Raw genomic sequence first — 6,000 nt, forward strand, 5'->3', positions numbered from 1 at the left:
AAAGCAGCATTGGTTTCTCTTCATTTCCAAGTGTCAATCCAAAAGAGTCAACTACAAGCTTTCATTCTCAGAGCACAAAAACTGGAAATGGTTATGTAATCCAGTGCAACATAGCATTGAGTCTTCCAGACGGTCAAAGTTTTTCGAAAGAAACTGCAAAAGATCACATGGCTTTACTTGGATCTGTGTTGCTATCGTATGAAGGATTGGTTGCAAGAAGGATCGGAAATCCTATGCTCACAAAGGAGGATTACGAACAGATAGACGCTGAAGAGATGGAACTAATGGATATCAAATGGTGTCTAGCTAGTGTTCTTAGACGTGCCGAAAAGTTCAAACTGATTACTGGGAGAAATGACTTTCTTGATGCACATGTTTCTACTTTAGGTTTTGATAAATCTAAAGTTACTTGTTTTCGATGCAGGGAGAAAGGTCATTTCAAGAGGGAGTGCAAGAACAGGGAAGCTAGTGGAGCTCAGAATCCGTTCGGAAAAGATGATTACTACCGGAAAGCCATTTATCAGCAAGTTGGTCAGCAACAACAGCAAGAACCGCAGGTAGCTCATGGTAGAAAAATTGAGGATTCAAAGAGAGCATGTTTAGTGGATTTTAACTGGAACGAATACATATCATCTGAAAGCAAAGTCTGTTTAGTCAATCAGGATGATGAAAGACTACCTGAAGGCTTTAGCTGGGATATATTTGTAGATGAAAAGGGTGAACTTAAATCATTCATTGCAAATATTGTGAAAGAACCTGATATGTTTGCCACATGGATGAAATATATTGGTGAGAATGTGAAGAATGTGAAAGAAGAGTCTATCGTATCTGATGAAACCTCACAAAGTGCAGATGAAAGTTCAAAAAGTGATGACAGTTCTGAAAAAGAAATTGTTTTTGATACAAGACCATCTAATACTGATTCTTTAGATGGTAATTCTGACAAATCCATAGCATTTGATCAGTCGCCAACAGATGATAGCAGTGATGATGAGGAAGAAAAACATATTAACATTGCAAAATCCCATCTGTCTCCTGAAAGTTTTCATTTCTATTTTGCAGATCGCTTGGAAAAATTAAAGGAGAAACGAGCTGCAAAAGAGCAAAAGGAAATGAAGGCTGAAAGTGTTGCTGAGGAGATTGTTGAGACTGAGCAGGTAGTTGAAACAGAAAAGGTGACTGAAACTGAAAAAGTTGTCGAAATTGAGAAGATTGTTGAAGTTGAAAAGATTATCGAGGTTGTCAAGCCATGTTCAAAATGTCTTGAACCTTGCAAAGAATGCGCAGCTGAAGATGAGAAGTTGGCAGAGTATGAGAAGATGAAAGAGCAGTTGTTGTTCAATCTAAACTATGTCAAAGAATCTTATGATGTCTTGAACAGAACAGTAACTGGTCTCCAAAAGACAAATTCTGAAAGAGAACAAGCATTAACGATGATGAATGCTGTTATGATGACAAAACAGAAAGCTATCAACTTTTACATCGAAGAAATTGCAAAGTGGAAGCAAGAGTTGGAAACCGAGAAAATTGAGAATGAGAGAATCAACCGTTTGTTACAAAACTATTCTAGTTCTGATTATCTCATTGATCGAATTTATCCAACTATTGCAGGTATGGAAGCTTTTCAAGACGACAAGCCAAAGAAGAAGGATACTGGTAAGAAACCGACTGTTAGCTATAACAAGTGTCTGCCTCCGATCTGGGAAGGGTATTCTCCTAGAAAACCAAACGAGGAGCAACTTGAAAAAGCAGTCAATATAAAGCTAAAAACTGATACAACTGATGAATTACCAGAAAACATTGACGTCACGTTCACCTCGTCTGACACTGATCATAAGTCTGAGTTAATCAAAAAGGTGGTCGATCAGGTGTTAGATACTGATGAGGAGTCTAAGTCAAAGTCTGAATCTGGAGGGTCAAGTTCGTCAGTCTGTTGTTCAACAACGTTTAAACAAGAAAAAGGGTTACAATTCTGGTTCTGGTTTTCAAAAGAAACCAAACCATAATGGTAGCTACAAAAAGAAAGGTTTAGGTTTTATTCCACCAGAAAATTATAAAAATGATAAAAATTTTAAAACAAAAACAGAATTTGTTTCAGGTGGAAGTGCAGAAGATGAACAGAAGAAACCTTTCTGGAGACAATCAAACCAGGAGTTTCTTGCAGAGAAGAAAAGGAATGGAACTGGAGTTTTTCACCCAAAAGAGACTCGAACATGTTTCAAATGCAATGAAGCTGGTCACATTGCTTGGAACTGTCCGAAAAATGCTAAGACAAAACAGGGAGTTTCTGAAAAGTTAAAAGAAAGGGTTGTTGAAAAAGATGAAAAACCAACTGAACAAGTAAAAATCTTTGAAAATTCCATTCATGAAGTTGGTGAGTGTTCAAAGAAAAAATTTTATAAAAAGAAAGCAAAAGATAACCAAGTGTGGATTGTGAAGAAGGTTAGTGAGAAAGTCGGCGATGAATCTGGTTCCACAAAGCCAGAAGAGCCACAGGTTGAGGTAAAAGATTCAGTGAATGATGATGAGTTTCCATCACTGAAGTTTGATGAAATTAAATAGAAAGTTGGTAAGGTTGAGATCTCATATCAGTTTTACTCTGAGAAAACCGAGTTTGATGTCAAGAAAACATTCAATGGGAATGTTAAGAAAATTTTTGGGAAAATGCTTGATGGTAAAGAAAAAGGGGTTAAAGATTTTTACGCAACTAAAAAGTCAACTTTTAACCCAACTGAACAAGAGCTTAAAGAGCTAAAAACATCCAAGGTTGGTCAGACTTGTGTGGAAATTCTTTTCCCTTGAACATCTGACTATGCCAGAGATCCCAAGTTTGTTATCGTGGATCAGGAGTCGGCATCATTCTAGTTTTTGAATAGATTGTTTGAAAGATTTTGAATGAGTTTAAATTTTACAGGTTGAAGGACTACGCCGGAGCTTCCAGGTTGGTAAGTGCGAAGCACGAATCAGCATTTTTGATTGGTAAAATGACGTGTGTAGATGTTTGTTTCCTACACATGGTACAGGTGTTTGTGTTTTTCAATTGGTACAAAAGATTCGTCAAGGTCATTGAGTTGAACTTGATGTAATCTTCATTCAAGTGATTGATGAACAATATGATGAACCACACCCCTAACTTACAAGTGAACTTATAAGTGGTTATAACAAACTTATTTTCCAGAAAAATCATTTTGATTAAAACAAACTTAAGTGTTTTGAAATCTAAATGAGAAAATAGTTTGTTGAAAGGGGGAGTTATAATTGTTTATGCCTAGTGGATGGCGATTTGATGCGATTCGATATCGGTTGTCAAATTTTCTGTACTGTTTGTTTTCAATTTTCTTTAATGTGTTTGCATTTTAGGGGGAGTAGAAAATTTCAGAAAATCCAAAAACATTAGAAAATTTGAAAAAGACAAAAACATTATAAAATGTAAAAAGATTTTTGTTGTATAAAAGAGGAAATGATAGTACATCAGTGAACTGTCACAACATGCTAAAGAATGGAATGTAAAAATGTGATAAACAATCTCACTACGGATATGTCAGTAGGTTTTTACACATTTAGTAAATTGTGACGAGATATAAACCTAAAAATTCAAACTTGCTTATTAAGTGGGTAACAACTTCTTGAATATATAGGTAACCCCTGAAATCTTATTTGAAAGGCTCCCTCTTTCTGAGATACTAGGTCTTTATACTCAGTGATATCTGGGGTATTATCCCGGGACTTCTGATTTTGCGGAAGCAATGGCCTAGTCCCCGTATAATACTTTCTGTAAATGCTTTGAAATATAAGCGCAACCCTCAGTAAATTGATGAAACAATAAAATTGATAGTCATTGTTGTTGTAACAAAAGATCCTCTAAAGGGGACACACCAAAAGTCGAAGCCGTCATCTCTCTGCATATACGGAAGTATCGACCTGAGCTCTCACGGCCCTCGCATCTAACCCCTTACAGATATCATCTGTGGTATACTCACCTGTAAGACTGAATATTGGGATCTGGATACGGGAGTATATTCAAGTAGTGGGACACCCGGATAAGTTTAAGTTTTTAAGACATTAATTTCGTATCTTGAAATAATTGAAATTTGTGTGAAAATTTAAGTGGACAAATATACTGACAATCTAGGTGAATTGTTTAGAACTTAAAAAGAAATCTAGCTTAACGGTGTTAGTGACTTGTCTCAAAAACTGATATGATCCTCTTACACAAACTCACAAAAATTATTGTCTGTAAATATTTCTTTACTGCGTTTCTCATTTAAAAATCCAAAAAGATTTTAGTGTGTTGTAGTATAAACTTTTGAAAACTCAAAAAGATTTTCGACAACTGATGTTGGAGAGCTGATTTTCAAAATTTCGAGTGCTAAACATGATGACCATGTGATGAGGGGGAGTCTGTGTTTGTTTTCATAATGTTTTCAAAATCTAATCTTTCATTTGGTTCATCAAAAATCTTTGTTTGATCTGAGGGAGAGTCAGTGTTGGTGTATGTCTCTATAGTTGAAACATGAGAAATTTACTATGAGGTAGAGACTATGTAGGTTAAATATGAGCTGGGTTTAAAGATTCTGAGCTGGTAGAGAGCCAGATGACGATCTTGAAACAGTTTCCTGAAGAGCCAGTTCATTAGATCTTGTCAAGTTGCATGAAAGAAAGCCAGGTTGATCGATCCTGAGAAGCTTATGTTCTAAAGAGCCAGGTTACGTTATCTGAGGACTCTAATTGAAGAAAGCCAGGCAACGATCATGGGCCTGTGAAAGCCAGACAACGATCCTAAAGCTGATGATGCTGATAAACTAAAGGAATGCCAGCATATCACAAGGGGAGTCTGAAGTCATGCAAGAGTAGATTGAAAGAGTGAAGCCCAGAGAGTGATCAAGACTGAAGATGCGAAGATACGACATAGTCAGACTCGACACTGAAGACTCGTCAACATCTGAGGGGGAGTCTGTTGGTGCATACATCTGTCGACTTTGTCTTGTATCGAGTCTTAGACTAGATTGTATAGATCAGGACACATTTTATGAGAAAATAGGAAGATTTGGAGTGTTAGAAGCTGATTTCGCTCGAAGGAGTGATTCCGCTCGAAATGGTTTCGAGCGGAATCACAAACTGTTAATTCCGCTCCAACTGTCTTTGTATCATTCCGAGCGGAATCAAGCTACTATAAATAGGTCACTATGAGCGGAATCAAGTATCGAGTTCACAGATTCCATACCGAAGTGCTGCCGGTGTGAAAACTGATTGTAATCGTTGTTAGATTAGTCAGATCAGTGTTTAAAGTGTATTGCAAGCTGTTCCTACCTTTGTTTCTTGTTTTCCACACCTGAAACAAAGTAAAACTCCTCTGAACGACTTATTCGGATCAGTCGCACGATCTTACAATGTTGACTGAATCGAATAATGGAAACAATATAACTGATTGCCATGATTTTAGGGATTTAGATAACCAATCGCACAAGTCACACGAAACATGTTTCGCACAAGCTTGAACCACACGAAACCCATTTCGTGTAAGGGACTAATCGCACAAGTTGGGTACAAACACCTAAAGCACAGGGTACCGTTTAGTTATGCATGATCGCACAAGACTTGTGAATCGCACAAGACAGTTCTGATCGCACAAGGCTTGGGCCACACACAACACTTGGACTTCATATATGTATTTGGGCCGAAAGGCCAACCCAATCGCACAAGTCTTATTGAATCGCACAAGATTAAATGGATCGCACAACTTGACTCATGTTTATTTGTTGGGTCGTATACATGTTGGATTGCTTATGTTATTTGGGCCGGGCATGTTTGGATCGCACAACCCGTTGTGAGTCGCACAAGGATGTGCTGGACGCACAACAGGTTGGGTCGGATACAATTGGGCTTCAATTGGTGATTCGCACAAGGCTGTTGGGCCAATAGACTTGTGCGAGCCCAATTGTTTGAGTCGTACAAGTTCGGATATGTTATGATTGTTAACGTGATTATACGTGTTTGCCA

Source organism: Helianthus annuus, chromosome 14, assembly GCF_002127325.2.
Source record: "Helianthus annuus cultivar XRQ/B chromosome 14, HanXRQr2.0-SUNRISE, whole genome shotgun sequence".
NCBI lineage: Eukaryota > Viridiplantae > Streptophyta > Magnoliopsida > Asterales > Asteraceae > Helianthus > Helianthus annuus.